We start from the raw sequence: 10,837 nt of genomic DNA on the forward strand, positions 1-10,837 counted from the left end.
AACCATACTGCTAACAGAGCCACACTTCTGGCAGTACCATGCTGCTAACAGGACCACACTGCTAACAGGACTGTGCTGCTAACAGGACCACAATGCTAACAGGACTACAGTGCTGACAGAGAACCAGTGCTGGCAATACAACACTGCTAACAGGATCATACTGCTGAAAGAGTCACACTGCTGGCAGTACTATGCTGTTAACAGGACCAAGCTGCTAACAGTACCATGCTGTGAACAGAACCATGCTGCTAACAGTAACAATATTTTTATAACAATATTTTCTATTTTAATGTATTTTTATTGTTGTATATTGTTGTTGTACTCTATATGTTGTCTGTGTAAAAGTTTGTCACTCACTGAGACTACCTGTTTAAGTAAAGTTTAAATAAATATAGATTATTTAATCAGCCATCACCTTTCATGCCAGAGTTTTAGATTACGATTATCTCATGCTGTGAAGAGCTGGAGCCATTTTAGTATTTGGTTGTTGATGACTCTCAGCTACTTCCCAACAACTGGTTTGTCAATATCTTGAACTTTGCCTAATTTAGAGACAGTTTTTTCTTGGGTAAGATCAAGTAAGCTGTGGCAGCCATCTTGAACCAGAGGAACTCCAAACATCATACACTTGTAGATCCACAGCTAAGGAGTTTCACTAAAATCCAACCAGTGGTTCATGAGATATTTCGCTAACACTCAGACAAGCACACACTCACACAGACATGGAAATAATAATAATAATAATGAGTTGACATGAGATGCAAATCTCGAAACTGGACAATTTTACACACGGTTTTTAACCAAAACAGCAAGTAAATGAGTTTCAAATCAAAAATCACCAACAGTTCAGTCTTTAGAACACGGTTAAGGTCTTTTTATGTCTCCCTAAAAGCTTACGAGTTCTGCAACAGCTCCTCTGTGTAGAAGAAAACGTCTCTAAAAGGCAGTTTTCTTGCAGCGTGTTGAAGCGGCAGAGGGGTCATAAAGGGACGGATGAAACAGCAGGGACAGGTGCTGCGACTCAGACTCTAATGAAAAATGGATTTGTGCCACCGTGCTGAGGAAGGAGGGCTTTTAACTCAAAGAAACAAACAAAAACACTAAAGGATTTATTTTCTGTGCAAAGATTTATGCGGAGAGAGGGAACTTCTGTCATTTCCCCAAAAATGAATGCTTTGTAAGTACGAGTGGAACTTGTCTGGTACTCACCTTGCAGCCCATTGAATTTATCCCACAGGAGACATAAATATGAACTGATTCAATTCTGAAAAGATCATTTCTGGCTTCAGGGGTAGGGTTAGGGTTGGTTATTCAATTATTTATTTTCCTTGCAGAGTTGCTGAAGGGTATCTAGGGAATTTGATGGTCCAGTCCACATGTGTTCTGTGTCGGAAGAAGGATTACGACCCACAAGAAGTTATGAGGTGGGTTGCTTTTAAGGGTTTTCTGGTTCCAAGAGCAGTGTATTCTGAACATGAAGGGAAGTTGGTTTCCGGTGCAAGTTGGACTCTGACAGGGCTGCCCCTGGTTGCAGGTGCTGTTCGTCCCGGCAAGGAGACAAACGGACTTCCGGGCTTGTCCTGCTGGGAGGAGACTCCAGGTCAAAGCCAGAACTCGTTGGAGGGAGTTCAGGGAGGACTTTGGGATTCCTCAGGAGGAGCCACAGAGTGTCAGTAAGGAGAGAGATGACCACATGATGTGGAGAAGAAAACACATTTGGACTGTCTTTAAAACTTTCTAACTTAAAATATAACCCAACTCACAACTTCTGGTTTGCATGCTTTGATTATTTCAAAATCTTAGGTTGTTTTCACACCTGATAGTCCGGTAGACTCGGTTCGGTTAGGGACCTGTTGCGTTTGCATTCACACTGCACTGTGCAGTCGAGCCCACCTGTTCGAACCAACCTGTTCCCCCACTCGCCTGTGGTGGCACTGCACCAAGAACTACTGAAGGAAACGACACAAACACCTCTGAAGACACTTCTTCTTCTTCTGGAAATAAAAACAAAAATGGAGTGGCGTCAAATTTTAGTGGTTTTAGGATTTCTATTTTGTCATTTTTCAACAGTGGACTCAGCATGAGCAGAAGATGAAGCAGAAGACCATGGAGAATGTTGTTGTTCACACAAGGTAGCTGACAGCTCCATATGAGGTAAGAGAAATGCTTGTTTGCCCTGCGTTGTAGTCCACTTCTTGCTTGCGGAGCAGTGCCCGGTCTGATTGCATTCACACTGTACTCGTACCGCGCTAGAGTTTTCTTCTACCAGACCGAGACTGAGATTTTTGACCGGGCCAGAGTTCGCCTTTTTGTTCCATGACAGAGTTCAATGGTGAGTTCACACCTTCCCAAACAAACCGGACTTCCTAGGAAAACGGGCTAGAGTTCGGAACAACAGGGCTGGTGTGAATGCACCCTTACTTCTAACCTACAAAGCCCTCAACAACATGGCTCCATCTTATGTTACAGAGCTTATTGTTCCATATTTTTCTAACAGAGAACTTTGCGCTCAGACTGCAGGTTTACTTGCGGTTCCTACAGTTTCCAAAACCAAAAAGGGAGGCAGAGATTTTAGTTATCAGGCTCCTCTCTTGTTGAACCAACTTCCAGTTTCTGTCCATGAGGCTGACACATTGTCCAGTTTTAAGACTGGGATTAAGACTTTCCTTTTTGCTAAATCCTATAGTTAGTGTCGGCTTGGGTTTCCTGAGCTATCCCTTAGTTATGCTGCTATAGGCTTAGACTGCTGGAAGACAAACTGGCCTCATTTTTGTCACTCTGCTACTGTCTTTACTTACTCTGCTCAACCTGTTTTGTATTTATAATTATTTCTTCTATCCTTAATGTGTTTTTTTTTAGTATTTCAGGTACACCCGGACCTATATCTGAACCTACCATTCTGTGTTAGTTTGTCACTCCTTCCTGTCCTCTCAAACCAGTCAGTCAAAGCAGATGGACGCTTGTCCTGAGCCTGGTTCTGCTGGAGGTTTCTTCCTTTTTAAAAGGGAGTTTTTCCTTTCCACTGTTGCCATTGTGCTTGTTCTGGATGGGAGACTGCAACGAAGCCAAGATTCAACTTGTCTGCTGCTTCCTTAGATAGAGAACTGTAGTAGAACATATGCATGAGATATATTCATACTGTTAAAACGGATTCTTTCATTTTTCTGGACTGTATAATGACGTGCACCTGAATTTCATAAAATGTGGACGGAAACGTTAATTATCTTTGACTCACCAAGACAGTGGGTCATTTATTAACATAATCAAGTTTAACACATCACACATTTACATTAATTGGCAAGAATTGAAAATAACAACAGCTTATTAATCAGTTTAGCAAGGAGTAAACAACACGGCGATTGTTTTCTCATTTCCAGCGAAACGACAAACGTCAACCACACGGCGGTGATTGTAAAACTTTGCTTCAGACATTTCTACAAATATCTGTAATGATTTTTAGCAGATAGAAGAATTTTAAAGATGGAAAGATGAAGTTTATCTTGAGAGAGATATGTGAGGGAAATTGTCTGTTTTAACCAGAACATGCACGCTCCTTTGGAAATCAGCTTGCCCCAACGGTACACTTTTGGTGAAGATCGACTTTTACCTTTCTGAAGATATCTCAGTTCCGGCGTAAAGTTCCACTTCGAGCCACTTTTCAGCGTCTCCGTAAGAACAGCTAACCCTCTGGAGTCGTGAGGTCATCCAAAACAGAAGTTCATAATTCCCAAATCTTTTCTCTTCAGTTTGATTCTCTTTTCAACAGCATCCTGAATTCTAGCCTTCATGAACTCTGGAACTGCTGAGTTTCAGAACTGCAGAACTTCCTGCAACAACTGGAAAACTAGCTTGAACTAGGAAGTGCCAACATTTAAAGAAAGCTCACTTCCGGTTCATTTGAGAGTTTCGGATTGGTCGATGGACCAAAACAGAGGTGTGTTTTGTGATGTAAGGTGTTATGAAAAGTCAAGGAAAAGATTAAGATTGTTTAAGGACAGACAAAAGATATCATGAGAAACTTCAGACTTCGTGGAGTCAATTCTCTAGTATCTTGCTGTAAAAGTTAAACATGACATTTCTTTTCAGTAAACTTGCAGTTGACCGAAACTTGAACTTTGACCAACTTCCATCACTTGCTCACTTCAAACAGACGATCAAGAAATTGAATAATTACTCTGTAACGTATTCCAACTTGATTTCACCTTGAATGAGGATTAAGAATCATTATTACTGTTTCACAGTAAATAAAAATGAGTAGTTCACTTCAACATGTAAACATTGTTTGAACTAACACAATTTGATTATCAAACATTTGTAAAATAGTAATGATAATCGAGAGTAGTCTTCTTTTACTTGATCAATTCAAGAAAGAAAGTCTCAGGATGGGTCAACCTGTATTTCTGGATGCAAATCAATGAAATGACAGTTCTGTCCCATATGGTCTTTAGGTCAAGGTTTTGACCTTTAGGCCTAGTTCACTACAGAACTTTACTAATTGGCTTTTCTATGTATGTAAATGTTTCTGTAAAGTGCCCTGAGACAACTTTGTTGTGATTTGGTGCTATATAAATGAACTGAATTGAATTGAATTATTGCCTTTCACCAAAAGGTGATAATGGACGATAATGTTTTTTTCCATGCGTGTAGATCTGACACCAAAATATACCCTGAACCGCTGGTCATGCTTTAATGAAACGTTCAGAAAATAATCACTGAATCTTCATCTACAAACGATTAACTTTCAGAAGCAGCACAATTCAATTTATTCATTTTAAAACACCATTATTTTTGTCAGATTTAAGTTATTTCATTGACCACTGGTGTCTTAAAACAACTCAAATTTCCAAAGAGTACTGTTTTGTTTAGTGTCCCAACTTTTTTGGAATCCGGTTTGTACATATAGTCGTCCGAAAGATGGGCGGAGTGCACGAAGCTGCAACTATAGAAAGCGCGGCCCTCTTATTCTTATTCAGAATAATATTTTGCTTAGATGAGAAAAGGAAAGAAAACATGAGGAGAGACGGTATTAAAAAAAAGATCTCTCACTTCGTGTCCTAGACAAGGCACAATTTGAGGCATAAAAAAAAACTACCACAGCAAAACAACATAAATAGACGTTATACATGTACATATAGGCTGGTGAAAACATTGAATTTTTAAGGGAAAGTCATAGCATAGTCCAGAGCCCCCCCCCCCCCCCCCCCTCAGCCATTGTCCAGATAAGAGGTGACATTCATCATCAGCTCAGTTGAGGTTCTGTCACATGTCCACGGCCTTGGGGAGGGAGGGGTGAAGAAACAGTCAAAGCATCTTTGTTGTTTTCAAAACATTCCAGGAGGTCTTGAGATAAGTCCGGCGTCAAGGCCACAGTTTGGGTCAGGCAGAACTTGTGAATTGCTGTTTCTGCGTTTTTTAAAGTCTCGCTGGTATATAATCCTCTGATGGAAACTCCAAAACAGCCAAATTGATCCTTTACACCAAAAGTCAAGCTCACAGCTTCTCCAAGATTATTCCCACCATTCATGAGTGCTGCCAGTGAGTTCACAGTCCTGATAACGGCCTGCTCCAGCTCCCTGATGCAGCTCCCCAAATTCAGTCTGAGCACTGTCGAGCTTAGACACATCCACACGAATTTGTAGACAATCCAAGATTTCACCAACCCAAATAATAGAATCTAGTTGTCATCATGAATCCAATTTGTTTCCATCGAGGTAAGATGGTCCTCCTTACCCTGACTCCTGCCAGGAGAAGTTGATCGATTTTGTTGAGAGACCAGCTGATCCTTCCATTTGAGAGGTATGCAGAAAAAAAGAGGATTTTTAAGGGTTCACAGGATGAAAGAATACAAGCAGGGAAGCGGGGGAGGTATGGAGCGCCGAGAAGCACGTCTGTCTTCACCGGCGTACAGAGGGGGGGGGGGGGGGGGGGAGAGGTCAAGGTCAAGATCTTCAGATCTTTTTGCAATATATTCCTGGAAACAGGAGTGGAGTAGGAGAAGGCCCTTTTGCCTAGTTCAGTTCTCACTGAGAGAACACTGCAGGTAATAATGCCCTGAGAGCGCACGCTGTAGCTGCACTCACGTAGTGACATGTAGGAGGAGATGTATGAAGGCAGCAGACCAAGAAGTGATTTAAAGATGAAAATGTACCAGTGAGAGAGTCTGTGTAAAGTTAATAGTGTCCAGTTAACCAGTGAATACAGGGTGCAGTGGTGGGTACGGTAGTTGCAGCCAGTTATGAATCTTAGTGCACCATGATAGACAGCATCCAACATCTGCAGGGTGCTTGTAGGAGCGTTCATTTAAATAATGCCACTGTAGTCAATGGAGGGAAGGAAAGTCACAGTTACAAGGCGTTTCCTAGCATTCAGTTAGACGGGATCTGTTTCTGAAAAAGAAACCCAGTTTAACTTTCAGTTTCTTTATTAGGTTTTCCATGTGGAGCTTAAAAGAGAGATGTGAGTCAACCAAGATACCCAAATACTTGTAAGAATTGACAAACTCGGTAGGAGCACCATTCCACGATAAAATCAAAGGAAGAAGTGCTGGGACTGACTTCCTGTTTGAAAACAACATCATTTTGGTTTTGTCGGCATTTAGGACAAGATTGAGATGGAACAAATCGGGCTGGATGATGTCGAAAGCAGATTGCAAAAGCTGGAAAGCCTTAGCAACTGTTTTAGCTCGACAAACAACTGTGTCATCAGCATAGAAAAGTAAGGATGCATCATAGATGCTCTGACCTACATTGCCTATGTAGATTGTAAAGAGGGTGGGTCCTAAAAGTGAGCCTTGTGGTACACCATTGTTGACTGTTAAATAACTGGAGGAAGTACCATTATCTTGAACACATTGCCTCCGATCTGAAAGATAGTTAGAGAACCAACCAATGGTGTGATCTGAGAAACCAATTTCTGAGAGCTTATGACACAAGATGTTAAGATCCACAGTCAAAAGCTTTAGACAGGTCTAGGAAAAGTGCAGCACAATAATCCTTAGCATCCAGTGCTTCAACAACGTCATTAACAACCTTCAGTGAAGCAGTCGTTGTGCTGTGTTGTTTCCTGAAACCAGATTGATGGCAAGGTAAGATGTTAAATGAGTCTGAATACTTTTTGATTTGAGAGTAGTTCTTTGTTGTGTGGTGGAACAAAATTGTGTAGACAGGATCCCAGTTATATCCAACAAAAGTACAAATTGTAAAATAAAACAGTAATAAAAATCCAAGATATGAACTAAGAATGCACAAAACACTTAATAGTGCAAAAACAATACGCAACAAAAAAATAAAATAAAACCATAATAAAAAGATAAAAGTTTATAAAACTGAGCTCACATTAATCTCTGATACTTTGGCTACTGGAGTTGTTTACAAATGACAACAATACCGGACTAACCATTAGATCATAGGTCTGTCCAAAATAAAACAGATGATGCTCAATCAGCTATCTAGATCAGGGGTTCTCGAACATTTTGGGTTCAGGGACCCCTTACAAGGGACAAAACGTTTCAGGGACCCCCTAATAACCCTCATGTTTATTAATTTTCTTCATTTATCTCTTTAATGCAATGGAAATATTTGTGTAACATAAATACTTAAGACCTGTTCTTTAATAGTGTTAATACAATTTTTGTACTTTTAAACATGGGGTATTTTTCATTCAAGATACACTTAATTAACAAAATGTTTAATTTCACTTCCGAAAATTACAGTTTTGTGAAAATTAACAGTTTGAAAAACCACTTTAAAACTTTACCTATTCACATAATGAACATAAATGTACTTTTCCAAATTATTACAGAAAACTACATAAATCTGAACAGAATCATAACAGCAGTAGTCGTAAAAAAGTAACGGCTTCATTTGTAAACCAATCAATGCCTGAACACAAATTGTGTGTGTGGGAAAATTTTGAATAAAGTAGATGTAATTTCCTGCATTTTGGTATCTAAGATAATGACTTCATAACATTTCCACAGAACTCCACTTTAAAACTCTCGGAACTGTTGCTTTAACTCAAGTGACGTGTGTCGAAGTTTTTCAAATGACGGCCATTTCCTTCAGCAGAGCTCGTTTTGGATGATTTTAGAGGAACGTGGAGTCAGTCGGCGACCCGTCAGCCAGCTTTAGAAGCAAACAGTTTGAACGTTTGATGCAGAGTTTGAGTCACGGTCGGCTTCTTCCTCCTGCAGATGCTGCAGCTTTAACAGACACGTGGCCATTGTTGAGCTTTAGATTGCATTTTAGGGCTGAATGATTGACAGCCTTGAGATATGTCGCTGTGTGCGTTTCATTTTACTGGATGACAACAACGTCAAACAAGAACTGACCTGTGGATATGTGCGAATGAATTGACCTTTATGTGTTTCTGACCCTCAGTCTGCCAGGAGCCAATCAGAATCCTTCAGCTGTTTGATGTCTTAGACAAGAGGAGTTTAATTTAAGGCTTGATGAAAGCGTGGAGGAGTGGGGAAGTGATTTCACGACAGGAAAATGACGCGCCGGACTTCTTTAAAACACGTTTTCCTGCAGTGGGAAAAGAAAACTTTAAAAATATACTTTAATGTTTTTTTTACTGCCTCAAAAAAGGGAATGGTTCATATCACTTTAGTTCACTCTGTTTGCTTGAAGCCTCCATTATTGTGTGAATACTTATTAAGCATTCACACTATAGTGACAACCCTGCTATGACTTTTGGTATTGGTGCAACTTTAGCTTTTTGAAACATTTAGTCTTTTCTGACACTTTTTTCTTAGAGAAAATGAATGGAGTTCATTTTACATCCTTCACATCTTTACATCTGTTTACAACTTTTTACTGCTCCTTTCACATTTTTGTTCTGGTTAAGCTTCTTTCAGCTTCCTTGTAGAATTTTTTTTTTTTTTAATTCGGCTACTTTCATCTAATTTCAGTTGGGTTTTTTCAGCTGTTTTGAGCTCCTTTCAGCTTTATTCTGCTAATTACATTTGTGTGCTTCTTTTAACTTCTTTCTGCTAATTCCTGCTTGTTATGCTCCTTTCAGCTTATTTTGGCAAGTTTCAGCTATTTATGATATTTCAGCTACTATTTAGCTGTTTTATGCTAATTTTTGCTTTTTCAGCAAATTCCACATTTTTTGCACTCATTTCATTTTTTTTCAGCCTAATTCAGCCAAAATGTGCTCTCTCCACTTCCTTCTGGTACTTTAAGCTTCTTTCTGCTATTTTAGCTACTATTCAGCTGTTTTTTAATTTCTGCTTTTTTCAAATAATTTCCACTTTTTATGCTAATTTCTGCTTCTTTAAGCCTAAGTGGGCACAATTGTGCTCTCTCCACTTCCTTCTGGTAATTTAAGCTTTTTTCTGCTATTTAAGCTACTGTTCAGCTGTTTTTTTGCTAATTTCTGTAATCTTTTTTTTTAGATAATTTCCACATTTTGTGCTATTTCTGCTTCTTTAAGCCTAAGTGGGCACAATTGTGCTCTCTCCACTTCCTTCTGGTAATTAAAGCTTTTTCTGCTATTTTAGCTACTATTCAGCTGTTTTTTTTAATGTCTGGCCTTTTTCAGATAATATCCACTTTTTGTGCTAATTTCTGCTTCTTTAAACCTTCTGATAATTTAATCTTCTTTCTGTTGGTTTAGCTACTGTTTAGCTGGTTATTTTTTTTGCTAATTTCTGCTATTTTTTTTGTAGATAATTTCCACTTTTTGTGCTAATTTCTGCTTCTTTAATACTAATTTGTCACAATTGTGCTCTCTCCAATTCAATCTGGTAATTTAAGCTTCTTATTTTTTTTAGCTACCATTCAGCCGTTTGTTGCAAACGTATGCTTTTTTCAGATAATTTCCACTTTTTGTGCTAATTTCAGCTTGGGCATAATTGTGCTCGCTCCACTTCCTTCTGCTAATTTAAGCTTCTTTCTATTATTTTAGCTACAGGTCAGCTGTTTTTTGTTTTTTTTGTTTGTTTGTTTGTTGTTGTTGCTAATTTCTGATTTTTTCCTGATATTTCCCCCTTTTTGTGCTCATTTCTGCTTCTTTAAGCCTAATTGGGCACAATTCAGCTTGTTCCACGTTTGTCTGCTAAGTTAAGCCTATTTCTGCCTTTTCAGCTATTTTTCCTTTTTTTTTTTTGGTTGCTAATTTCAGCCTTTTTTTTTTTAGCTAATTTACTATTTTCTGTGCTTATTTCTGATTATTTAAATATAATTCACAAAATATGTGTTGTTTCTAGTTTCTTCTGATAACTTAGGCTTCTTCCATTTCAGCATGTTTTTTTTTTTTTGGGGGTAATTTCAGCAGTTTTTCAGCAAGTTCTTCTTCAGTAAGCATTCACACTGCATTTTAACATGGAATGCAATTTCTCTAGTTTTCATTTCTCCCCTGCGTTTCCAAACAGAACTGTAGGAGACCTGGAGGGTCTTACTCATTGATTGTACATTCGTTGTTGTTAATGATCGCCTTATTGACTCAGTTCTTTTTCGTTGTCAATATTCTGGCTTTGAGTGTAAATCCTGAGGTAATGGAGTGGGATTGATTATTGGTTCACAAAGATTATTCCACTTTAATTGAGGGTGAATTTAGATGTTATACTGGGGACTTGGTTCATTTCTCAGCTCTCTTTTCTTAAATGGTTTTTAAATTAGGTTGTAATTAGTAAGACATAATATTTGGTTTCTCCATAAATGCGCAACCACTCATGTGCATGGACCTCATATTATTGTTGAGCTGTTATTGATTACTTTGAATCATTCTTTTTTATTTTAAAAGTAGGCAACTTTTTTTTAAACCAAGAACGGGGTCAGAATATTACATACATTCAAGTAATCTTTAACCTAAGCCTGTTTAAGGTTTTCAT

This window comes from Nematolebias whitei, chromosome 23 (genome assembly GCF_014905685.2).
Source record: "Nematolebias whitei isolate Nwh7 chromosome 23, NemWhi1, whole genome shotgun sequence".
Classification (NCBI taxonomy): Eukaryota; Metazoa; Chordata; class Actinopteri; order Cyprinodontiformes; family Rivulidae; genus Nematolebias; species Nematolebias whitei.